Consider the following 27,724-nt stretch of genomic DNA (forward strand, 5'->3'; position numbering starts at 1 on the left):
GATTCAAACTGAATTTTGGCAAATGTGTTTGCTGCAAGCAGCCTGCTCAAATGTGATTGGTCAGTAGTTCTCTTAGTAGTAGGATTTATTAATAAGATAATAGGTTACTCAAAAAAAAAAGAAAAAAAAGAAAGGAGGCATCCCACCTGATGTGCTGAGTTGCTAACGTTGCACCCAGGTACAGATACAGATGCAAAAGGACCCCTTCTGTGTGTCTGGTATGCCAGTGGCTTTAGCTTATTAATTACACAGGCAGGTTTTTAAATGTTTTAACTACCAATAAGCAGAATATCCAATATCACCAGATAAAGAATTATTGTGTATGTATAAGTTGTCAACTACGCACAAAGTATCAGTATGAATGTTTTTAATGTCTAAAGATTGTGTATGCATGCAAGGCCAGTCCAGGTCATAGAATGTGCTGTATGTGTCAATAACAGTGAAGGCCGTGGGATTACATGACCTTGAATTCCACATGTCTTACACACACACACACACACACACACACACACACACACACACACACACACACACACACACACACACACACACACACACACACACACACACACACACAGTGTCAAACACAAAGCCCCATGAAATCCTCAAACTCCTAGGGGTCTTTATGAGGCTCTTGCTTTGGTCACGGAAGGACAGGAGGAAATAGGCTGATGGTCTGTGGTTTTAAAAAGAGCAAATATATCTTCAGCACAATACATTTACATGCTGCTATTATTGCTTGTTTCAAATAATATCCAAATTTCTGTCTGAATAACAGCCAAAGGGGAAGTGTGATTATTAAAAGTGTGTTTCCGGACACGTATCGAGAGAAAGTCTGCGTACATGAAAAGGAATAATAGAAGAAAGGTATTAATGAGTCTGAAAAAGCCTGGACATGTGTTTTGTAGACTCGCGTATTTACATTATCGTGCTTTTCCCCCCAGCAATTTTCAAAGCGAGATTCGGCCTTAGAGCGAGCTTCCCTTTGCTTCCTTTAGTTTCTGTAACTTTCAGGGGAAATGGGGTAAACACTGGCTCCTGCCACCCACCATGCTAATAGACCTTTTTTCTCCTAGCAGTCATTTTGACATGTAAACACAGGTGATACTAATGATGCTAACTGAGGCTCTGCACCTAACGAACAGAACCTTCATTAATGTCATTGGCAACACCTGTGTTTTCATGTTACTTTATGTCAAAGTCTAGATGAGCTTTCCTAATTACAGCAATGTCCAGTGTGGCTGCGTCAGACATTTGCAATTGCACCTGCACCTCTGTCGGGAAAGTCCTGGAAAGTTTAGGCCTGCAGTGCGCGCGTGTGTGTGTGAAATTAGCTTACGATTACGACTACTTAATATATGAAAATCATGAAGTTTTTGTAAAAATTTGTATATGTATTTTTAGAAGATCAGCCTAAGAGACGGGTGAGCAGTACAGAGATGTGAACCGGTAAAGAGGAGGGAAGAATTTAGGTGGTGGTTGGGCCCTGAGATCTCAGTTTCAACTGCTCCGTGTGTGTGTATGTGTGTGTGTGTGTTTGTGTGATATCCTGCATATCAGCTTGTTTTTTGGACACTGGAGTTTGTGCAAAAACTGTATGTTTGTGTCACATTAAAAAAGGAAGTGTTTGTGTGTGTGTATTTTTTATTGTAATCAGTATAGCCTATACACTTGCAGCGCATGTGTGTTATCTGCATAATACTGGTCTATATGTATATTCTTGCATTTGAGTTTGTGTATGTGTAGGCTGCTATCCCTTTTATGTGTGTGTGTTCGTGCGTGCATGTGTGTGTGCATGTGCCATGAGCCCCAGTGAGATGCAGCAAGCATGACGGAGAATGACAGCTTGATTTATGGCGAGGCTATAAGTAGAATGACTACTGGTAGAGGAAGAGAGTGTGAGTGTGTGAGGGGGGGAAACATGATAGAGAGAGGGGGAAAAGGGAAGATTGGAAAGGATAGATTGTGGATGGAAAGAAGGGGAGATGGGGGGGTGACAGGAGGCAAAGGGATGCAGGGACAGGGAGCGAGAGAAAGAGAGATGGTCTGAGCGACAAAGCTAAAAAGGCATTGGACGAGAGAGAAGATGAGTGATGGCGGGTTGCCTTTAAAAAAAAAAAAAAGAAGGGAAAAACGGAAAAGGGTCAGAAAGGGACTGATTGGGATTTTGTGAGAGGCTCTGAGTTTCTATTTGCATATTGCTTAAGTATGGCAGAAAAAAAACTGAAAAAACATGACCCAATCTGCAAGCTGCATGAAAAGACACGTAGAAGAGAAGGAGAAACAGGAGGAGGGAAAGTTTAGCTCTTGTTTGCGAAGGGTTAGTACGTGTTGGTTTAATGACACAGTGCAGTTCACGCAGTGCAGCATGCTTGATAGCAAAAATACATTATCTTCACAATTACATTTACATCTTTAGACGTTTAGGGGATTTTGTTATGCAGAACGGCATATGCAGAGTGCAAATGAGCCTCAGTTCCCTGATCAATAACACTGCAAAGCGAACAATATCCAGGAGAATATTCAAGTGCGCCGATGATTACTGTGAATGTCATTGCAAGCTGTGAAATAAAAGATGTTATTATGTTACATTTTAGAGCTTTAATGCTTCATTATTAGTTTTGAAGATCCTCTGCTTGGCTGATGATTTTAAAAAACCACGTTTTCTAATAGCATGGGAGTCGTTTCTGCAAGGGCTTTGAACGGATCTCATACAATTTAACCTATAAAATGTGTTCATTAAGCCACCGCAGGTTGGATAAGGGGGAAAAATGTGGCATGAAACTGAGTTGCATGAATGCCGGTGCCCTGATATTTGTATCACTCATAATTAACCTCTTAGCAACAACCAGGTGTCTGGTGACCCATCTAGAGTTGGGTTAAGGTTTGAGTGTGGTTCATGTCAAGATCTTTTTATAAAAATGTCACCTATTTAGAACTCCTAAATGTAAAGGTTTTTAACAAGAAAAAGGAAGGATGGAACTTCTTTTTAAATTAAACATCTTCTGGTGTCTGAAGATTAGCCAATTTTACACATGACTAAAACAAAACCCTAAAATTAGATGGGTCGTCAGTAAGATTATCTGCATCCTGATTTATTGTTAACGCTTGATAAAATTGTGGGAAAATATAAAGTGGGGCATGCCAGAAAAGGTTTGAAGACCCCTGTCCTAGCCCTAATCCCTACAAACTAAGATGTTTTTATTTAAAAACTTTGGCACTCTCCACCCAGACAAGTATTCGGCACAGCTGCAAAAATATTCATGGTTGATGTAAACAAGATAGCACAGCATTAGTTGCACATAGAAAATGCTTGAGAAGACGAACATCAAGTACTGTGAGTAAGGAAAAGGTAACACCAGACATGTCTTTAAATGTAATTTCATTAAATCATTAGTTATTACATGACCAACCGGTCATGGCAGCTGGCCGCCCCTCCCTGAGCATGGTTCTTCTAGAGGATTCTTCCTGTTAAAAGGGAGTTTTTCCTTTCCACTGTTGCCAAGTTCTCGCTCATTGAGGGTTGATTCGATTCTGGGGGTTTTCTCTGTATTATCATAGGGTCTTTATCTTTTGTTTTGATTTGGCGCTATGCTTAGGCAGAAGATGAAGTTGGACTTTTACAAAAAACAAAAACACGTGTACGTGTCCCAACACTCTTTTGATCAAACTTTGATGACTGCTACAGAGGAGGATTGGGGTCACTGACAAAAATCTCTTTATGGGTTGTCATTCAAAAAAAGTACTTGTAACATTTTATTATGTAATGGATTATGTTACTTTCTGAAGAAAGTCATTTGTTACACTATTTGTTACATTGCTTTCCCCTGGCGCCATATCAAGGGCTGGAACTGCGCCATGATTACTAGTTAGAAAACCTTAGGTTACCGTCCCACAAGCTGACACAAATCCCTACTCTAATGAAGACACACGTTCGGTTAGTGTGAAAATAAAGCAATCCCCACTATGTGTCTACTGCAGAAACATGTTCAGGTCCAAATACAGGCTACAATGCTAAAAGCCTGACTGCTCATCACTGCCTTTGTTGCTACTTTAAAATCAGTATCTGGCCTCTGGGCTGGGGTCAGCATACACTCAGCTTTGCAATCAATCTGTGTTCGTGGCTAGCTGTTAGCATCTGTTTGTGCAGATGTTGTTTTTTGTGCAATAAAAAAATAATGTCTACACCTCCACTCCTCAAAAGTTTCAGACTGCTCCACCATTTACCTCCTCCCTGCACACAAACCGAATTCAAGTAGGGCCATAATTGTAACTGTAAGGTAATTACTGAATTTAGTACAGCAATGCACTGTATTACTACACTACTGAAAAATGGACAGTGTTGGGTGTAACGTTTTCCAAAGCAATCCTGTGCTAGATTTAACCTCAACAGAAGAAGCCATGGGAATCGGAAAGGAGTACATACACAAATAGGAGGACATCACTGTGTGAGCCTTGCCTTAATTTTTGTGGCTGCCAAGATCGAATCAGGGAGTTTACAAGGGTGTCCCCGTAATTTCTTTCTAACAGCCTCAGCTTGTGCCCAAAGGCTAAAACCCAATCTGTGAGTTTTTTCAAACCAAAACTGGGTCAGCAGCATTTCTAGAAGTTTCTGTCTTATGTCTCCAAAAGATTTCTGGAGTAGTGCAGATGTTAGGTGTGAACAGAAGAAATTAGAAGAGCAGAAATTAAGACCTTAAAACAAAAAAAAAAAAAGTCAGTGTTAATGTGTTCAAACTTTTAACCCTTTGATAACCTCAACTCCAAAACCAGGTGAAAAAAGTGAGGATTTTTGTGCGATTTCCCTTTTCTTTCTTTGTCTTCACATTGCACTTTATTGCTTTGGTCTTTTCATTGCTGTACTTTCTTTTTCTCTTTTTCCAGAGGAAAAGTTGTAATTTTCTACCCTCTGGTATAAAATAGAGGAGTGTTTTCAGGGCACAGAGCAGGGACGGGGAAGAAACGACTGTGAGAAATATGAGCAGGAGAGACAGATAGAGACAGAAAGAAAGAGAGAGCGCAGTCTTTGATCTATCTCTTGGTAGGAGCTGGTCTTGGCATGCAGCCAGAAAACCCCACAGCGCACATATACAGACACACACACACATATATGCACACACATTTAGGGCTCCAGGGCTTTGCTGATTATTTCTACTGGGAGGATCAAACATGCCTGCCCCCCCCTCCCCTAACCACCCTCCCTTCTCCATCCTCCATCCATCTATCCATCCATCCTTCACCTATCTGTCTTTTTACGAGACCATCTGTCCAGGCATTCATCAGGCACCCCATCCATTCTTCTATCAGATGGAAAGATCTGATCTAAAAAAGCTAAAACACGTCACTTTCCTTACAGTGACTAATTATAACAGACTGTGAAACATATTAAGGGTCTCTGAGCTTTAAATCATCAGTGACTTTGCTGAGCTGTCAGCAGTGTGGGCGTCAGGATGGCCGAGTGGTCTAAGGCGCCAGATACAAGGATGCAGTCCTTCCTCACTCATGAGATTTTTGGTCTCCAAATGGAGGCGTGGGTTCAAATCCTGCTCCTGACAGTATTTTTGGCACTGAAGTTTTTTAACACATGTTGTTTATTGGAAAAAAAAAAAACTCATCCAACAAGTCTGCCACTCTGTTGCTTTGTATTCAGTTGATGACATGTAAAGCTTATTTATTCTTGTGAACTTTAAAGGTAAGAAAGCCTAAGTGATAAGCAGAGCCGATACTTGGATTTTTAAAAAATCTTTATCTATTTGATTTTCCAGCAGTGCTACATTTTTTAAGGTTTTATAGGGAACATCTTCGCGATACTCAGTATTCATGACAAATTCATATGAAATCACAGTAATTTTAATCCAATTAAATTCTGTTCACTTTTATTCAGTTTTATTTATACAGCACTAAATCTCAACAACACTCACCTCAAGGCGCTTTAAGGTAGACACTACAATAATACATACAGAGAAGTTGCTATAATCGTCGATTTTGGTTTGTGTGCAGGGAGGAGGTAAATGGTGGAGCAGTCTGAAACTTTTGAGGAGTGGAGATGTAGACATTTTTTTTTATTGCACAAAAAAACAACATCTGCACAAACAGATGCTAACAGCTAGCCACGAACACAGATTGATTGCAAAGCAGAGTGTATGCTGACCCCAGCCCAGAGGCCAGATACTGATTTTAAAGTAGCAACAAAGGCAGTGATGAGCAGTCAGGCTTTTAGCATTGTAGCCTGTATTTGGTGGGGGGGGTTTGGTTTTTTTGGACCTGGAAGATACTTTATGTGACCTGTCCAGGTCGCCAGTCTGTCAAAGGGCTAACACATCGGAGTAAGGAGGAGTCAAACACAAATGTCGTACAAATGCAACAATGTGCAAAGCAAGCACGCAAGCCATGTAGCAGTCACGTATATTTGTGTAACCTATAAATCCCATCATAAAGACCATGAGCAGCAAAACGAAGAAAGCAGAGCAATATGCAGATTTGAAAGAAAGCGACAAAGGTGAAATTTTGGCTGTGTTCACTAAACATAATAATAGAAACATGCTTAAAAATGATAATTCAGTCAATAATTTGTTTTGATAAAAATGCCACCATAGTCTGTGTCACTATTCACGTTAGCTGTGAATGTGTGGGCTGAGTTTAAGAGTATGAGGCTCTTAACCTCATTGTGTTCAAGCCCCACGTTGGGTAAAATTACTTGACTTGAAGTTGGCAAAGTATGAACTAGCTAGAAAATCTGCAGTATGTGGAAACTTAGAGACATAAGGCCTTCTCAAATAGAGAATCATTTTAAAGATGTCTTCTGTGGATTATTGTGTGCACACACTGAGGGGGAATTTGTAGTTCTGGACTGTGCACGGAGAGTGCTGTCGACAGCTGCCATCAACAAGGTCAGGGCCCTGTGAGTGTGTGTTTGTACGAGAGACAGTCTGGAGACACAGTAACATCTTCAGCTGTTGCTTAAGTTGTAAAAGAGTTATTGTCAGTCTCTCAGTTCTTTCTGCCTTTCCTTCATTCCACTAAAGTACCAATTGCTTTGTGCCACCATCTGCCTTAAATTTTCATTTTGTTCCTCTAGAAATTATCTATATAACTGGAAGATTTCCTCTTGTTTGTCCCCTCTGGTCTACAATAATCACACCAGTCAGTTCCATGCTGAATCAGCTGCTATGAATTCTCTCCGTGTTTCTCTCTCTTGTTGAGCTGTGGAGCCTGAAGGTCTAACCTCCAGTTGAACTCACACACACGTTTACTTCAGTGTGTGTGTGTGTGTGTGTGTGTGTGCATTTGTTTGTCATGACTATGAACTCTCAACTCTGACCTTCAGTGCATATCTATCTATCTATGTATCTATCTAGCTGTTTTCTCTCATAGTGCCTACAGGCAGATGTAGGGGTCATTAAAACAGGAGCTGTGTGTGGTGCGCATGTGCATGAGTGAGGGCACTGGCCCTTCCTCCACTGTCTAAAAAGGAAATACCAAATTATGGAGGTTCTCTCTCTCTCTCTCTCTCTCTCTCACACACACACACACACACACACACACACACACACACACATATATATATATATATGTATATATATATATATATATATATATATATATATATATATATATATATATATATATATATATATATATATATATATATATATATATATATATATATATGTATGTATGTATATATATATATATATATATATATATATATATATATATATATATATATATATATATATATATGTATATATATATATATGTGTGTGTGTGTGTATATATAAGCAAAGTTCACTCTTCTCATATAAGAGACAAGAAAGCATGTAACTGTGCAAGTTCTCTTCTCTATCGATCTATCTAGTTACATTAATTATACTGGATAATATACTGTGCTGTATATGATGGAGCTTGGACAAGAAATCGATTAAAGATGCAGTGAATGTGTCATCTTTGTGGGCAGTCAGTGCTAAATAAGCCAGAGCACACATCACTAAGTGTAACCAGATAAAAGGAAAAAAGAAAAGTGATTAAAAAGGGAAGAATTCTAAAAAGAAAGACAGGCTGATAAACAGAAGACAGTAAGAAGAGAAAGAAAGAAGCTATGTGAGTGTGCGTGTGTTTTTGTGTGTGCTGGAAGTGTGCCAGGGAGCCTGCCAGCCAGCCAGGCTGAGCTGGAGGGCCCCTGCTGGGGGTGGAGGGTTCAGGCGAGCCCCCTGCCTTCACCGGCCTACTGGAGCATGCTGGTAAAGAAAGAGGGAGGAGGGAATGAAAGAGGAGAGAAACAGAGATCCCAAGAGAAAGGAAAAAGAAGAAGGAAAAGAGGTGGAAACAGACAGACAGCCACAGGCAAGAGAGGAGGAGGAGGAGATGATGATGTTGCTGCAGAAAGAGAGGTGGAGAAGGTAAACCTAGAGCAGGAATGTGAGAGGAATGCAGGGCATGGAGGAGTTTTCCTTTGGCTGGAGAGAGAAAAGGAGAGAAGGGGAGTAGATGGGAGGGTGGGAGGTCCCGGAAACATAAGGCAGTGCAAAATACTCCTCTAATGTATTCCCTCTACCCTTAGTCTTCCCCTGCAGACAGTCCACAGGTCCAGATGTGTGAAGGCACTCCGATCTGTTACAGATATCGATTTGACTGATCTTTTTTCTTCTTTTTCTCTTGAGTCATTTACCCACCTCACACATCCACACAAATGTAAAACCCAAAGCAAATGAGAAGACATTCATTGAATATAAACAACCACAGTGAGTCGTGTTTTTATGCTTGCTTGCATTTACAGTCACAAAATTCATTTTAACTATGGAGACAGAGTGATTTGCAGTAAAATCAGTCTTGAAGGTTTTACTTTAATTGGTTCCACTGATCAAAAGCCACAAAAGGGCCAGTGCTGCAGCGTTGCTTCTTTAATGAAGAAAGCAACATGGGACTGAATCCCTATATAATACTAAAATAGTAGCTCTTTAAAGTTAAGCTTTAGTGTGAATGAGGTTAAGCTTTTTGAGTGAATACCTGCCTGCAGAGACAGACTGTGTGCCCTTTTCTGTGTGTGTGTGTGTGTGTGTGTGTGTGTGTGTGTGTGTGTGTGTGTGTGTGTGTGTGTGTGTGTGTGTGTGTGTGTGTGTGTGTGTGTGTGTGTGTGTGTCCCACACTGGGTTCACTTAAAAGACCCACTCTTTAAATATAAATAGCACCGTTACAGACAGGCAACTGTGTATTTGTGTGGGTGTACTTGTATTACTGACATTGTAGGGACATGAATCCCTTTAGTCGTTGTAGGGACGCACCTCCCTTCTGGGGACAAAAACCAAGTCTTCATAAAACATACCGTGTGTTAGGTTTCTTTCTTGTTCTTTGAATTTTTGTTCCTGTTTTTTGTAATCTAATAAACATTTGATAGCTTTTCCATCCTTTTAGCTCTTTGTCCCTCCGTCTGTTTGCATATGTGTTGGTTTCTTTATAATCAGTTTTTGTTTTATTTTGGTAATGACTTATTGTTTTCATCTGTGGTTGTTTTGCTTCCTTTTTGTTTTCACACTTTTGTATTTGTCTGCCCGTCCTTATTGGTTGCATCTGTACTCACCTTTTTTCACCTGTCACCAAACAACCCTGTGTATGCATTGTCCCTTTATCAGTTATCAGACTGTCTATTTTCCTTCCCACCTGTTTTCCACATACTCTTTTGTGTTCCTCAAGCTATTATGCCTGCCCTTAGGTATTTGTTTTGTTTGGACTATTTGGACATTTTTGCTTTCATTCAGTATTTCTGCTTCCTCCATTCTGCATTTGGGTCCTGTTTTGACAAACATGTAAAGTGTAATTTATTCCTTTTGCAGGTTTAATGCAGGGTGCATTTTAACCAAAACCTAGCTATGTAGCTTTCAGCGACTAACCAGCAAGTGGAAGCAAAAGTAAAGTTTAAAACACACACAAAAAAAGGACATTCCAGCCGTTGAGTTTGGTGCTCTTAAAAAAAGAAACTCAGAAATACATTTCATCTCAAAAAACACGAAATTCCAAGTTTTTCAGATCCAGACTTGACATGTAATGTATGCACACACACTGAAAATCTGAAAAAAGTGGAGTTGACATCAAGCCATGATTAACTGGTTCTGATGTTTCTAAACAGCAAAAGAAAGAAATGGAAATTCTCAGTGCATCAAATTCTCACATGGAGGCAACAGCTGGGAGAACTACATGGTTTAATCCAGGAGTTGTGTCACAACCATCTTTGCACATATTTCAGGATGTGAGTGGAGCAGTTGAGCTCTTTTTGGCAAAGCTGGGACCACCAACTCTAAGGAGGCAAAGAAATCATTTCAGAGAGCCGGTTGACCCAGAGTACTTGTTAGCTGTGTGTCTAGGTGAGTCTGAATATTATTTTTAACGCATGAAATAGTTGCACAGATTTTAAGCATCCAGTGTGTAAAGGCCTTAAGAGTTCAATCTTTCCACTACCAATGCAATCAGTGTGGATGAATCCAGATTTTCAGTTTCTTCATTTTTTTCACAGTGCATTTTTTGAGGATGAATTTTCTGCAAAAAGCACATCGTTAGCAGAACACGACAAGTTCTGCTTCAAAATATTTAGTTTAACATTTTTTTTCCGCATCGTCTCACTGCATAAAGACCTTGATTACCATTGCCAAAAAACGTTTTGTGCATATTTCTACAACGCCGGTATCCTCTGACAGAACGGTAGCACTTCACACCGTGGAACCAGAATGCATTGTGAGCACTTAGTTTGTGCATCTCACAAATTGTAAAACTACAAAAAAGCCCATTTAGTTCCTAGTTTAATTAAAAAAGGTAATATTTCCTATATTCATTATATGTAAAATTGATTATTTCAAGCTCTTTTTCTTTTTAATTTTAATATTTGGATCTTAGATCATAAAAATCCAAACTCCACTATCTTGCATTTATAATATTTCCTGAGCTCAATCAAAAAAAATTAGAGTGGCAGTTCCCCACAGAGCTTTTGTCGTCATGTATACCAAACTCCCAGCATTGCGCTGCAAGCCTCAGCAGAAACGTGACCATGAAGAACCTGGAAGCCACAGTAGTTCAAGATCAACTTCTAGACACACTGGACATCAAACACCTTGGATTCTGTCCCTCTCCACTCTTTCTCGAGTCTGACTTTGGACCACTGAGAAGCAGTTCTTTTTCTCTGTAGCCCAGGTATGCTTCTGATGTCTCTAGTTCAGGAGTGGCTTGATATTAGGAATGCAACGCCTGTAGTCCCTTTCTTGAAGACATCTGTGTCGGTGGTTCTTGATCCACTGACACCAGCCTGACTCCACTCCTTCTGAAGCTTCCTCAAGTCCTTTCCTACCACACTGTTCTCTGCCACTCACATTTTCATTAATATGTTCCAATACAGCACTCTGCAAACAGCCAGCCTTTTCAGCAATGACCTTCTGTGGCTTATCCTCCTGGTGGAGGGTGTCGACAATAATCATCTGGACAACTGTCAAGTCAGCAGACTGATTATGGTTGACTGAGAAATACATGGTATTGATACTGTTTGAGAAATAATTTACTCAAATTTAAAAAACGTAAATATTCTAATAATGTGTGTTTCAGATTTCAATGATCTGTAAATTGTAATTGTAATGAAAACATAAAAAGGCTTGAAATTATCTGTAACGAATTTGGAATATATGGATGTTATATAGAAATCTTAAAAAACATTTAAAAAAAAATAAATGAAGACATGCTTGGTGTGACAGAAGAGGATCCAAGAGATAGGATGAAATGGAGGGTGATCACCCCTAAAGGGAGCAGCCAGAAGAAGAAGAAGGTTCTAGATGGTCACTTACCATGCTCACAGTGCAGCTACCCAACTATTTAAAATGTTAATGGTTAATAGGAAACCCCTGATTTGGCATTCTTAGTGATACCTTGGCTGGATGAAACTGTCAGTATGAAGTCGTAGTGTTAAAGCTTTCAGTGTAAATGACTGGAGCAAGTGGCTATTTTCTAAGCCTTATTTCTACTCTTTGTACCCCCTTTATATGTGCATTTTTTCCCTCTTGTTCTTTTCTGCTCACGTATTGGCATCACTGTGAAGCAGTGTTGCCAGAGCTTCCAAACACAGCAGGAAATCTCTGTCTCTTCCTCGAGCGTGCTCTCAGGGGGATTGGTGAGACATTCTCTTATTTGTACGGGTTTATCTGTGTATGTAGCCACTCGTGTATTTATGTGGGTTTCTGCATGCGTGTGTGTTATATGCGCAGAAATGTCAAAACAAATGCCAACACCTTCCACCTTTGTGTCTCCAATCAATTCATCCTGACCAGAATTCTTTTAAGACAAAAAAGGATTGGATGAAGGCAAGGAAGGGAGGAAAAAAGGAAAGGAAGGAAGAGGCAAGAGGAAGACAGCGGGGGAAGATAGAGCTGTGTGGAGGAAGAAAAAAAGGGGGGCGTATAAGGAGCGGGATTAAAATGTGGGGAAGAGATAGTAATGAGAGATGGTAGGAAAGGAGAGGAGGTGGGGGAGAAGTGAAAAGGAGGTGAAAAGTGTCACATACACACATGCATGAGATTAGAGGAGGGGAGGGGGGAGAGGTCACAGAGGTAGAGTAGCTCTGTATGTGGTGACAGGACAGTGTTGCCACACAAGTCAATAGGCCTGTCTGCACTGTCTTGTCTGCATGCATTTGTGGCAGTGGTCTCTTAGCTTTAATTGAAGTCCTGTGTCAGCACCATAGTAACATAGCCTATGGGATGTTCAGTCAATGTGGTGTGACATACTTTCATCTCTCTAACACATCAGACATCTGCGTTTTTTTTCTTTCTTTCACGGCTCATGTTTTTTTTTGTGTGTGTTTTCCTTCCTTCTTCTGAAAAAAAGGAAGGATGGAAGAAGATGCCCATGAAACCCTAGTGTGTTTTGCTTTTTGATTAAAATTACCCTCTTGTTCCTTTTCAAATACGCATTTAATTGCAAAGAAGTGTCCTCCCTGTTTCATTTTGTTTCCAGCTAAACTTTTAACACATGAGGGAGATGCAGATGAATGAAGTGATGTGACACCTTTCACTCTAGCACCAATCCAAATAGACAAATTATAGTTATTGATTGATCCACATCAGCTTTGTTTGAGATATTTCTCTTTTGTTTCTTTTTGACATCTAATGCTGTTCTCAAACACACACTGTAGCCCTGAGTTTAACAGAGTTGCGGACAATGGCTAAAGTTTCTGGAATTCTCAAAACACTGTCCAGGGTTCATGTGTAACAATAGACGTAGAAGTAGAAAAAGATGTTCAAATCTAAGAATGATGAGCTTGTAGTAATATAAATCTGTTTTAATTCAGGAAAGAAAATCCAAATATTGCTTAGGTCACTGTTACACAGGCCTACAGACTGGTTGGTGTCCACTTGGCAACCACTGGTATAGGAAAAAATTTGTATTCCCCAAATGATTGCAAGTGGTTGCTGGACAAAAGTGTGATATTGATTGCTAAAGCCCCAGTCATGGAAAGCTGGTGAGTCAGGGAAATATTGGCAAGTGGCTGTGATTTCTTGGTTGTTAGCAGGTTGTCACAGTCACTTATAGTTTGTATAAGACTTCTCTGCAAAAACTCTGCAACTAGTCGCTGACTGCTAATGAAACGTTTAGAGTGGGACGTGCAGATGGGGTGACCACAGCAATTTTCTGGTGACATATACAATCACAAAAAGCTTTTGGTGCTGCACCTTTTTTGTGTCTGATTTTACCCAGCAACCGCTCACCAACCCCTCAAGGAATACACATTTTTCCTTAGTGACCAGAGGTTGCCAGGGGGTTTCCAGCCTGTCTGACTAGCTTTCTACTTCTGCTGAGAGGATTATGGGAATTAAACCAGTGTGGAGGTTACAGAGCTGCACTTTTGTGCAGTCCCTGAACAAGCCAGCAGTGCATTGCCTCTACACAATGACGCTATGCGTAGGTTGAATACTAACTGGCTGAACATCTCGCTCGAACTGGAATGCTAACTACTACAGCAGAAAGAGAAAGAAGCACAAAAGACAACAAAGACTGTAGTTTTAATTTTAAGTCTGAAAAGTGAAGCCACTTTTTTTAAGCATTTTAAACCGCTATCCTTTGTAATGACCATAGAAGCCCTATCGAAGCCTTGCTGTACAAACTAAACATTTTCCTGACTGGTGACTTTATGGGCATTTTATGATGCTAGCACAACGACCCAGGAAACAGATCAACACTGCAATCCAAATGAAGGAAAGAAGAGAAGAAACATGCAAATTTCCTCTTTGCCTGCCTTGCCTGCATTCACCTGTTTTTTGTTTGTTTTTTTACCCTGTTTTTTTGCATGTATGTTCAAAATCTTTGTTCAGCTAACCAAAAGGTACAAGTACTCGATATGTTACGTTTTTTTGAGTCATGCCTTCTCACTCTGCCTTGTTTCTTGTTTGTCAAGAGTGCGTTTTCAGAACACAGGGGATTAAACATTGATAGATTTCCTTCAGTGGGACACTTTCCTGTTGATGGAACTCATAAAATACACACAAGGACACAAATAAAGAAGAAACAGGTAAAAGGATTTCTCCTGCTTGTAGACAATAAAGAAGCAGTTGGTCACATGTGATGTGTATTCATGTGTGCATCAAACTGGTCTATTTGTCAGGAGAAACTCTGGGGAGATCTTTTCTGAAAAAGACAAAACAAAAAAAAAGAGAAGAAAGAAAGAGGTTTTTTATGTAACATTCATTCATAGCATCCGCAGTTCATATAACATTTATACAACAGTGAAGAAGCCTAAAACATAAACTGGAATAAGAAAGAGAAGAAGAACGGGCACTGGCTTTCCTTCCATCATAACACCCTTCCATCTTATCTCCTGCTTTCCCTTCACTTTCTCTTCAGCATTTTCTTTGCTCTCCTTTTCCTTTCTTCCTCCCTCGTCACCCTCCCTGCCATCCATCTCTCAGCTTCTCTTTCACTGTCTGACTCCCCCTCTCTTTTTCCTGCTCACCACACACACACACAGACACACACGAAGGCATGCTGACACTTAAACTAAATGCAATCACACACACCCTATTCCCTTACTCCCTCCTCTCACCACCCACACAGAATCGAGGACACACACAGGCCACAAAATACCATAGACACACTTTAGCTCACACACACTCGCTCACACACAGAGGATCCCCCACACAGAGTACTTTCAGCACTTTCTTCTTTACCATACTCAGCAAGATCAGATGTCAAGTCAACTGACAACACACACAGAGGCTGTATTTTTCTTTTCACCACGCTCTGTTTCCTCTTTCCTCTTATAGAATATATGCATTTTTAAAGCTTCCTTACACACAGACACGCACACACAATTCTGATAGCTATTTAGAGGAGTCAAAGAGTAGTAGTAGTAGAGGCGAGAATTTAGTGTAAAGAAATATATATATATATATATATATATATATATATATATATATATATATATATATATATATATATATATTCATTGCCAAGATATAAAAGGGAAAAGAGATGGAGAACATAAACACACCATTCAGTATTCAAAAATAAAGACATGATAGCCTAACCTTTAGCTTCGCATGTAAGCAAAGAGTAGCTATTAGAGCACGCTTGCAAGACAAAAATTGACTCTGTATTCAACACACACACACTGAAAGAGACACAGAGAGAGTGAAACATGAATAAATGATTTTCATGCACTTACAAAACCACCACGAGCCGAGACGCTCTCACACATATGCGCTCAATGTGTGTTTGCATATTGGCAGCAAACGCAGTATACAATACACGCACACATGCGCATACAATTAAATTACATGCATATTTTCCTGCAGGCAGCATATATTGACACAGACCTGGACACGCATGCAGAAACACATGCTTTCTCCATGCCTTATGAGAAGTGTTTTGACGCTTTGCGCATGCACAAGGAAAGTGCAAAGACAGTATCTGTATATTCAAGGAAGCTCTAATATTCCTCCACGCAGACCAGTGGTAATGCTTTGAAATTGTCAACCATTTGTATGCATAATTAAATACTTGATTGTAATCAGATTTGGGATTGTGTAAGAATAGTCATGTGTTTTTCTTGTGCAGGTGTCCATGCAGGTAGCATGGATTTTTGTCATGGATGTTCACAGAAATGTTCTAGTTTGTTATTGCCATTGCAATACAATTCAAGCTTGAAGACCCAAACTCAAACTGTCTGCAGTTTACAAAACAAGTCTAACCTTTATACCTGCCACTGCTTTCCTATGCACTGAGAGGTTATTATTAGTGATTAGTACCATTTAGATGGTGTGTTTTTAAAAAAATCTTTCCATTGTTTGTTTATAAATTTGTTCCCAACATCTCAGCTTTCATGATTAGAGTGCAATCAGTAACACAGAAAATATACGACTTTATTCTAAGCAATGAGAAATGCTAGTTAGCTTCTATTCACATTGCTGCTCTTATCCAGCAGTTAAGTGCCTTGCTCAGGGGCAGAGTGACAGTAGCTGGCGAGGGAATGGAGAGTGGTTTTCATTCGTTCGTTCGGCAGCCTTCCAGTGAAAACCACATAGCTTTCACCTTTAGGCAACCGCTGCCCCTGATATATATTTAAGTGCAGGCTGCCTTTAGCTAAACACACACACACACACACACACACACACACACATATACACTCACACTCACAGGGCAACACGGCCACACACCATGTGTACAAGCCAGATTTGGCTTCGTCCTCATGCCTGCCATACGGTTGATTCCTCCCCACTGTGCACACGCTGCAGGCCAAACACACAGCACTTGCGTGTGGTGTGTGTATGTGTGTGTGTGTGTGTGTGTGTGTGTGTGTGTGTGTGTGTGTGTGGTAGCAGAGACTGAGAAAAGAAAAGGGAAGCAAATCAAACTAGGAGAGAGAGAGCAGGCATATATTTTACCAGGAAGAACTATTTCAGGGGGAAAAAAATTACCTGCCTTGCACACATGACTTGTTAACATCATGTTTTTTTGTGCAGTAAAATCATCTGTGTGCTCTGTACTAGATTTTACAGGTCACATGTGTGTTATGACCTTGATGTCTTATATATTTTGAGTACTACATTAATTTTTAATAAGCATGTAATGTGATGCCTGTAATGCAGAAAACAAGGTGGCTAAATTTAAAAGCACGCCTTTTTCCTCACAAATTATGCCTCCGAGTCACAATTTGTTACTACTTTTCAAATCCTTGGAGAGGCTAAAGAAAAAGATGTGCCCAGAAGGGCACCTTTCTGTTCACCTCTAGAGGTGAGCAGAAAGGAACCAACTGCCTCACCAGCAACTCATTTTGAATGCCGGGAGGCATCTCATCAACCCATATCAATGCCTGTGTGGTCAGTTTACTTTCCCTCTGCATAAAGCAGCGTTTGATTACCAGGCTAAGCAGAGGATTGTAATAAAATGGTAGCATTTGGAAGCTGCAGGCTTTCATACATACAGAGATAACATTTTTAGTGAAACAAATCCAGGAGTGGAAAACAGGATGTCCAGGAGTGGACAGGTTTGAAAATTCAGCTGGAAATTAGTGACGTGAATGCACATTGTTTCCACATCTAAGCAGCATTTTCAGACTTAAATCATACTGGCATAAATGTCACGTAGAGGAACCGCTGATGCTCCTTTACATGAAACGAGGCTGACTGTGCATAGGTGAACCACATAGGCAGACAAGCAGCTGGTGTAGTGTAAACAGCACCCAGTGCACATCCACCATGAACCCTGCTGCCAACATCTGTGTCCATTATGGACTATGTCAGCAACTTAAGCCAGCATAGTGCAAACTGAGACTAAACAGAATAACCAGGTTGTGTCTGCACCACAGGTGGGCCGCAAAAGACCATATTTAAGAGTTCTAATGCCATTTAACCATTTCATTATTGGAAAAATTACACATTCACACGTAAACAGCACCTCGTCTGTTTTTCTGCCTCACTGTGGACACGACCTCCCAATGTATTTCAATGGGAAGAAGGATTTGTGTCCAGGGGTGTAACAATTGTCTATGTTTTTGAGGCTTCTCTAAGGGGGGCACATTACAGCTTTGAAGAACGTGACACTGTATCCAAAACCTCTGGTCTTAGTTCTGGTGCCTACACCTAACCGAACAGCAAGAAAAAGCACAACCCACATGTAAAAGCCCTTCCAAATAAAATCCAAAACTCACTGGGTTTCAAACTGTATTGTGAGTAATAATGTGTAAAAAATCTTCACACGCATGGATACAAACTGGAGGATAAAAGTTGGTGTCCATGTAAGCAAGAAAAGGGGGGAGGAAAACAAAACAATGGATTCAATTTTGTGACTGTTTCACATAATGCGGGAATGTGTTGTGAGCAAAGACCTTGACAAGTCAGTATAAACCTTTATGAACACTTAACGTTCCACCGAGACATTTGAATGATAGCCTAATACAATAAACAGGGACATACAATAAAGCATTATTTAAAATGTATGTGGGCAAGGGCTGAAAAGCTCGAGAAAGCAAAATCAAGATGCAAACTGCAGAGGAGAATGTGAGGAAAGAAAGAATGAGGGTGGATAGACAGCAGTCTCTGTGAACCTGCATAGACAAGCTCAGTCAAGCTGCTTTGGTGAGAGAGGGAGAGAAAGCAAGGGTGTTTTGACAGCTCGGAGCCATCACAGCAGCAGAAGGCAGTCTATGCGTGTGTGTGTGGTTGTGTATGTGTGTGTTTTAGTCTCTGTGGGTGCAGGTGGTTGCGTATCTGTGCACGTACTGTACTGGTGTGTCGGTGTATGTGTATGCGTACATGCACACGAAAGACTAAAGGCAGAGACAGACAGTGACGTTTCTTCTGATTCAGAGACAAAGAGGGGGAAAAGGAAAGTGTAGCACAGAGGCTGGATGAAGGACAAATACATTTTTTTTAAAAGATCTGGGGCTGTGTCTGTGTGTGGTGTGTATCATATTGAGTATACATATTGATATGTGTCAGGAAGCCTGCAAGCAGACCAAACCCTCTCATTAGAGGGTTGTTGATGAGCAGACTCTTGCTTCACCATTTTCTCACCTTTTTGACATTATTTCCTCTCCCTTCCATCTCCGTAGACGCAGACAGAGCAAGCATAAACTCTTTGTGAGCCTAGACCTACTTCACCTTCACACACCTCCACACAGTCACACTGGGATCTGGCCTGAACAAAAAACACTCTTCAGCAGCTGCCACTAAACGACTCAGGAGCGGCTGGAGGTGAGATGTTTTGCTCAAGGGCACCTTGTCTTGAAGTGAATGCCTTTTTCTTCTTCTTCTTGTGTTTGAAAACGGGAACCGCTGTTAAGCACCGGTGGCCCTACAGTTGCAAACCTGTGCTTTTTGCTACGATTGCAGTCGCAGTCGACTGTATTTGCATTTGCTTATTTGTATCATGATTAACTGTTTTGTCAGAGCATCAGGGTATTGTGAAAAAAAAAATACATTAAATCTGCAATGACTAATTTTGATGGCTACAACAGCAGATATGACATAAGCAACTAATGTGTATAAAGTATGTTAGCTACTGTGGCTGCGTTTTGTTCTATTCTCTCTTAAGACGATCCCACACTGCTTCAATAATGTTGAGGTACAAGCTCTGAAGTAGCCAATCCATGACCGGTAGTGTTTCACTGTGCGTTTTTATTTTGCCAGGGAGTTGCCAGCTGTAGCCAATCAGATGCTTTCCAGATGGTGGTTCAAAAGTTGACAGTACCTTTTTGCATTCATAGTTCTGTCATTTCTAATGAGGCTTCACTGAACAGTGGATGGATCAACTGAAGGGCAAGACCTCAGGTTATGTGTCAGGTCAATGCTGGATTTTATTTCCTACATAACTTTCATATGATACTGTTAATCTACTGTGGATAGTTTTTCAGGCCTGCCACTTTTTCTTTTGTCCTCCATTTGTTCGCCTTGCTCAAATTTTAAGGACACACGCCACACCATGCTGAGATGTGCCATGTTGGTGCAAAAATACTATTTTATGCTTGTCAAATGGTTTCAAACTTATTCACAGAACTGTGTTAAGTAGCTTAACAATCAAAATCATTCCTCTGAATATAGTCAGGTACAAGGACTAGACCGAAAATGAGTGAATACACTTTGAAAGATTTTCAGAATGCCTGGAGAACTATTCTTCAATACCACCTTAAAAATGAAAAGAAAGTCTGGCTCCATGGAATCAAAATATAAAGACATAAAGGGTGACTTTTGTACTGTACTTATCAGTTAAACTGCAAAGCAAGCCCTTATAAGGTCATTAATACTTAATGCTAAATAAGATGAAATGGCACTCCTATGCTCACACGCCTAAAAAATACATAAATGAAAGCCTTAAAATATAATTAAACACTGCTGTCAAAAAAGAGGCCACAAATATAATTAATCACATTTTTTGTTAAAAATATTGATTACAGTAGCTTTACAGTTAGGGTTAGCTGTGATATGATCTAAGCTACTATTGCATATCTGCAACATACAAAACATACAGTGCTACATATGGTGTTTGAAGAAGAGTCCAACAATTTTGAGGGAATAAAAACAGGCAAAAAGATTTATCAACAGTTTGCCTCATACAGTCTCATTGTTTCTCCTTCCTGTTTGCCAGACAACCAATGCACATGAGTAAACAGGGAGAGTGAATGTTTGCTGCTTGTCAAGCACGCACACGCACGTGCGCTCGTGTGTGTGTGCGTGTGTGTGTGTGTCAGAGAGAGAAGATGGTTGTCCTTTTAAGAGGGCCAAACGATGGAAGGATTCGGGGTTTTTGTGTGTGTGTGTGTGTGTGTGTGTGTGTGTGTGTATTAACAATGTACCCTCATGTCCCCTGTGTCAAAGCCTGGCTAAATCAAGTGAATCATGCTCTGTGTGTGTGTGTGTGTGTGTGTGTGTGTGTCAGGCCGGATCAATATGAACTAATCAATAGGAGAAGACAGCTAGAAGGACCTTGGGGACTGCAGATACGCACCTGGTGCACTCACACATGCACGCACAGTCTCCTCTTTGTATTCCACGCTCAGTTTCTCTATTTATCTTCTCGCTCCCCTTCCCATATCTCTTTCTCACTCTTACATTAGTCTCTTTTTAGAATATCTATTTTCTCTTTCGCGTAGTTCGAGCTCTAATCATGTATACACCTGTATGTCGCTGCCTAATTTACTCTTTGTCCGGTAACAAACCTGGTAAGGCGGGTTTCTTTAAGTTTGATCATATCAGTTGAACCATATCAATTCATATGTTTCAACTGATATTTCAAAAGATATATATTATAAATCTGCCATCACTCACCTGCTGCCATGCATCTCAATCCATGCTTTATTGCAACGAGCTGCAATTATTCTGATCAAAATGTTTGTAATAAATTGCTATTATTTGGGGAAGAATTACACCCTTTGTCAGAGTGTCAGAATATTCATTTCCTCTGACGGTGTAACAGGGCAGCCCTTAGTGGCTGGAAACACAGTGAGACAGACCAAAGCAAGTGTAGTGGAACAAAGTATTTATTTGCTATATGGCTCTCCTTAAAACCATCAACTTGTCGAGCTTCTTCACAGCACAAAAATCCATCCTCTAATGACAACTGGCAGCCTTAAATATGTTCAGCTGTCACAGACTAAACCATTATTCCACTCTCAGGTAAATTCTTAAATCCCTACCTTCCACCACAGTATACAATATATCAATAAGAATAAATAAATACATAAATACATTTCACATTTACATATTAATAAATATTTCACACTTAATGTTACACCAAACCCAATATTATAAAAACCCAGAAACCCAAGCACAACAAGATTCACCACACTCTCTTTACCAATGGACTCTCCCGGAACCTTTAAATGGTGTCTGGACCCCCAGGGAAACATTTGCCCAAACACCTTGAAGAGGACACAGGCAAGAAAGGTGAGTAATCATTAACTTACAAACACTTATTTGCACCACTTTTATCCCTAGATTTCACACACACATTTGCATTAGTTTTCCTTATTGGTAAACCTTAATCACAATCTCAATCACCATTCTTCTCTCCTGACAGACAACCACCACATTCCTTGATGAGGAGCAGCTGTGCAGGATCTGAAACAAGGCTACCAACTGATTTTAAAATTCCCAATAAATAGTCAATAAATATTTAAACTTCTTGTGTGCAAATCCATGCTTAAAGTGCAATGCTCATAAATTGCTTGATAAGGTGCTTTTAATAAAGTGAAAGGTGTGCTCTAAAGTGCTATACATATAATATAATATAAATGCAGTAAGGGAGTCCTCTTCCTTACAGACGGGTTTTAGGTTTTGTCCAGCCTGGTCTTGAATTTTGGTATCTATGGTACCAGTATTGATTTAAATTCTCAACACTGACCACATGTGGTACTTTTCTGAAAAAAGAAATAAGAGAAACTATCCATCTTCTTCTGCTTAGCCAACTCAGGGTCACAATTTGAGACTATACCAGCTGTCATATGGCAAGAGGAGGGGTATATCCTGGAGAGGTTGCCAATCTATGGCAACCATTCGTGCTCACATTCACACCTACGGCCAATTTAGAATCACCAATTAACCTAATATTGCATGCATGTCTTTGGACTGTGGGTGCATGCACGCAAACTCCGAACAGAAACGCCCCAGCTAGTTCATGGAGTCAAACCCTGTGAGGCGATGGTGCTAACCACCAAAGAAAAACTAATATAAATATTATTATTATGCAAATAGAAATATATTCCATTTAAATAGACATTACTCAAACGTATTGTCAGAACTATTAAAAAATGGATGTCTTGAAAAACTTGGAAAAGAGTGACGTTCGTTCAGCTGTTTTTCAAAATAAAACATTCCAAGGACATAAATTATTTAAATAGCATTTTGTAATATTTAAAGCCTTACAGCTTTTCTTTTTTTTTCCCACACAAAAAACCCAAAGGTCTAGCAATAAGGCTGGACAAGTGCAAACAGTCGGAAAGATTTCCAGTGTGAATCTCTTTTCTTCCCATAGGACTTCTTACAGATCCACACACGCACACCTACACATAGAAACCAATCAAAACCCCCATATTTCTTATAAAGTGTGAATCAAGCGTTTACCAAATCCTCAGTTGACAGGCTGCTTATCAGCAGGGACATTACAGCTCTGGTGGACTCACTCTGGTGAGTCTGAGGCACTTTGAGTTAAATTCGCTCAGCATGCAAATTGGGAAACTATAATTCATTTACAGGGAGATAAGAGCACTCCTCTGTCTCAATAATGCCTTTATATACTGAATATTAAATAACAGTTTGATGGAGATTTTCTTATGGTTTAAATGTCCACTTCCAGGGTTAATTGAAATGAACAGGGATAGACCAGTACTCTGAACCAGTTTACACCTTCGCAGGCTAATTTTTAAGAATTCCCTTGTGATTGGATCACTTCAGGGTCCCTTTTGCTTTTGATCATCCTGGTCTTTTTCTGTATCTTACTATTCACTATCCCCGCCTTTTTGTTTAACAACAGCATTCACTTGAGCTTTCCCCTCTGTGCACAACCAGATAACCCATGGTAAGAGCTTCCTGAAGGCTTGGCTTACCTTAGTCTTCACGTGCACCTATAAATGTGTTATAAGGCTGTGATGGCTTTGGAGGAACAACAGTGTCACAGAGTTCTTGCAAAGCTTGAAGAGTTTGGAATTGCTTTTCTTAGTGTGCATCATGCTCCCAAAGATGCAAACACGATTGCTGTGAAGGTGGGGAGTGGGAGCACAGTCCGGTCACTGTGGGTGTTCAGCTCCAGAGTAGCAAAACATACCCAGATTTTAGCATTCAGTCTGGGTTCAATAAACTGCTGTATTATTATCTCTCCTAACCCATCTGTTACTGGCTTTATTCCCGAAATAAACATGGATTTATCAGTCAGTCGCACTGTTTCTTTCCCCAAGTCAGTTGCTGTGAAATGCTGGTCTGAGCCCACCCCAAGCATTTGTCTTGTGTCCTCTTCAGAAAAGCGGTTTAGAGACTGCTGCTCATCCTCTGAGACCGCTGCTAGACGGGCTTCTTTTTGACAGGACTTTTGCACATAGCTTGCATTCTTTATTTAGTGGATTCTGTATATTTGATGCAGCTGTTTTTCTATCGCTCAGCGAACAAGGTTTGATGTATTGATCTTCCGAAGATGTGACTTGTGTGTGTATGTGTGTGTGCCTAATCATATAGTGGAACCAGTTTGTGTAAAGGGTTTTAGAGCGTCCTAACCTTGCCCTTTAGAAACCTTCAGTGTAGGTGAGCCAGCACCTCTTAAAACAAATACGCTTAATTCCCTTCTCAGTGAGAGCTAGTCAATCCCAACATTGCTGACTTCACTTTCACAAGAGCATTAACAGTCCATGCATACACCTGAGTCCAGCCCATATCACAGTGTGCTGCATTAAAGGGCTACTGCATGTATTTTGTATTTTTTTAAACTTCCTTTATAGAAGGAAAGCTCGTGATTACTATTCTAATACCAGTCACCTCTGACTGGAGTTGTAGGTTTTTATCAAGACCACTAATGCCAAAGAAAGCTGGTCTCCACACCTCTGATGTTAAAGTCTGAGGAGATTTGTTGTGTTTTTATTTTTCAGCCTTGAATTTTCGTAGCTATTGCATCAATATAGATTTTTGGATCTCAACATGTTTGCGCTCTTTGGTGAAAAACTGCCCATACTCCAAGAAACTTGCCTGAATCTTTTTTTTTTCTCTCTTTCTTTTTCATAGCTATTGCACCTCTGCAGTTAGAACTGGCTTTTAAAACATAACGCATAACTTTTAGGGACATTTAAAGTGTCTAATATATGCATTTTAAGGTTAAAGCTCACCATTTTCTGCCATGCCGTTTCTACATTGTTAAATACATGTTTCACTGTCTGCAGTAACGCAGGTATCTGTGATGGCATCACTTTCAGCATCTTCCTCCTGCCCTCTGTTGCCCTCTAAAGACTCCCACCCCCCAAAAAACATCTCTGAAAAGTCATTTTAATGGAGGGAAATCTGCTCCATTGCGCAGTGCTCCCTGTCAAACACGTGTTCAACCCCATCGACTGCTGCTGCAGTTCTCTGTCTCCCTTTCTGCCCGCTTCCCGCGTTTGAGAAAAGCATGACAAATTTTTTTAACAAAATAAAGAGAAAAAGTTTTCACTTTATTGATGCTTGAATGACAAGTTCAACTGACAGGAAGGTACGGAGAGCTGGCAGAGAGGAACACACACACAAAGCGAGTGTCTACGCACATGCATTATGCACGCGGGCCTTCAATCATACGTATGCGGGAAGACAAGCACACACAAGCACACCACACCACCCACGCTCCCAACACACTGTCTCACCTGACAAATTAGAATGAGTGCGAGCCTGTTGGTTTTTGACTTTGCAGGTATCTGTCACATTTCTGTCAGAGCTTCACGTGGTTTCACATCAAGACAAAGAAAGGCTCTCTCTCGCTCTCTCCCTCTTTCTCTTCCTCTCTCTGTCCTTCGCCTCCTTCCTGCCGTTCTCCGTGTGGAGCAGAAATAGGGAGCAGAAGTCAGCATCACATGCTGCATAATTCTCAGTCTTCCGATTGTAATTGCCAAGGCTTTCATAAAACATTCAGCGACGACGTCCATGTTTTGATTTTGAATAAAGCAACATCTTATGTTTAAAATGAAAGATTTAGTGTGTTGTTTTCCTTATCCAATCTGTCGGAAAACAGCACAGAATGGCTTGTCTGGCAAATGTAACGACGCTGATCATTTTCTTAACATAGCTCTTGCTTAAATATCTTTATAAAAACTCTATACTATATAGCCATAATGGTGATGACGGACTGAAAATTCAAAGAGCCCACAGCGGTATATGACCTGATAACAGCATGTGGGAGATTAATAAAAAGTTGAACACCCAGAGGATCTAAGATTGAAGAGTGATTTATTGCTTTAGTCACTGTGAAATGATTATCAAATATGCAAAAAGTCCTCTTTTATTTTAATCATATGTTGAATATGTCCGGGTTTTGACAGCTGGGGAGCCAATAACACGCCATCTTGGGTGTCACTGAGTGCTTGCATAACTTGAACTGATTCTTTACGCCACACTACCAGAATATGGCAATGTAGCTCTTTTGTTTAGTCACCCAATTTGTGCACAGTGAAATATCTCAAATGCAACAAGTGTGCAGTGGCATAAAACAGTGGAAGCACTTATTGTCCCAAGAGGATTCACTACAAAGTAGCAGTGTGTTACAGTACTGTGCAAAAGTTTTGAGTTACATTTCATTTCTTTATATTTTGCAAGAAAATTTGGAAAGTAAGTGCACAGATTTATTGAAGCATGTGTGAACATACCCAGAAGTACAATATAGAAGGCGAAAACAGAGTTTGTACAACCCTAATGAGCTTGAAGGTCAATGTTTGCGATTGTTTGACCACCTTTATTCTCCAACACACCCTAAACCCTCTTAGACAAACTTTGACCTTTCGTTAAATAGTCTTCAGGAATAATTCTTCAGGATTCTCAAAGGACATTCAAAGCTCTTCTTTGGATGTTGGCTGCCCTCTGTTTTGTTGTGTCTCAAGATGATCCCACACTGCTTCAGTAATGTTGAGGTCCAGCTACGGGAGGACAATTGATTACTAATTATTTTCTTTTTTTCACACATTTGGGATCATTGCTTTCTGAAAGATGAAGCTGTTATCAATCCAGATGGTATTGGAACATCAAAATTTGATGTTTTTTCTGCATCCATAATTCTGTCAATTCTGACGACATCGCTGCACTCACTGTTGTACCTTTCTCCTGACCTCCGTGCATATTGTGATAATTTGAGGTGAAATGTTCAGATTTAGATTCTACCTCTTGTCCCTGAAAAGTATTCTTCTTAATAAAACTTAATAAGTTTTGCCTAATAATAAATACTAAGATTTTTATCAGTGAGTTTCTCCAGTTTGTTTGTTTTCCTCAAAGGAATAATGGGATCCTGTCTGGTGATCCCACTATTTTACCTTTAGCACCTCTAGGAAATTATACCTTAATCAGCTGATTGGCTCGTAATAAAAGCAGACATTTGCTGCAGTCGAAAACCAAATTAAAAAAAAAAAGTAAAAACTAAGATGAAGACATGAAAATGTTAGATGTGTGTCTTTAGAGCAGTTAGAACCACAGACTCGCCTCTGTCTAGCAGGCAAAAATAATCAAATTCATTTGTTAGGAAGGTTTTTCACTAATTCATCAGTTACAGGTTGGATAATGTCAGTGTTCCTTCTTTTCCTGTAAAAGTTCGATTTTCAGAAGTGGGAAAAAACTCTTTTGACTTATCCCTAACGTCTTACCTTTGTAGAAAAGCAGCTCATTCCTTTGATAGGAATGTGCAGCAGAGGTGTGTGTGTGTGCCTCGTGTGCAACTGAAGATAATTAGCTGGTCTACTGGGCAAAAAAAGCACAACTGTTTTTTTATTTTATTCTTTTACATAGGTCATTTTAATATGTGTGTGCACACGTGTGTGTTGAGCCAGATATTGTTGGAGCGTGTGTGTTTGTGTGCGCACAGACGGTATTTTAACATGGCTAGCAGACTTCTTGCAGCCCACAGTTAAACAGTGACTCACAGATTCCTCTCTCCCTCTCATTCTCTTTCTCACCAACCTCAACTTTTTCTCATCTGTTTCTTTCCCCGTTCCCCTCCTCAATTTTTACCACTTCTCTACTTTTCTATCTTCCTCTCTCTGCTTTACTGCCTTGCT

The 27,724-nt window shown here is 40.1% G+C and overlaps 1 protein-coding gene across 7 annotated transcripts in view; it reads left to right on the top strand.

Moving 5' to 3' along the window:
* The window catches only part of wnt5b (wingless-type MMTV integration site family, member 5b), an 87,469-nt gene that overhangs the window by 15,509 nt on the left and 44,236 nt on the right, over nt 1-27,724 (top strand). For 4 of the 7 annotated variants that reach the window (XM_004548195.5, XM_004548196.5, XM_004548197.5 and 1 more), the window contains exon 2: nt 19,076-19,217. The exons of the other annotated variants lie outside the window; for them this stretch is intronic. The gene's annotated coding sequence lies outside the window, so the exon portion shown is untranslated. The remainder of the gene's footprint in view (nt 1-19,075; nt 19,218-27,724) is intronic. 7 annotated transcript variants of the gene reach the window in all.

The sequence above is a fragment of the Maylandia zebra genome, linkage group LG17 (genome assembly GCF_041146795.1).
Source record: "Maylandia zebra isolate NMK-2024a linkage group LG17, Mzebra_GT3a, whole genome shotgun sequence".
Taxonomy (NCBI): Eukaryota; Metazoa; Chordata; class Actinopteri; order Cichliformes; family Cichlidae; genus Maylandia; species Maylandia zebra.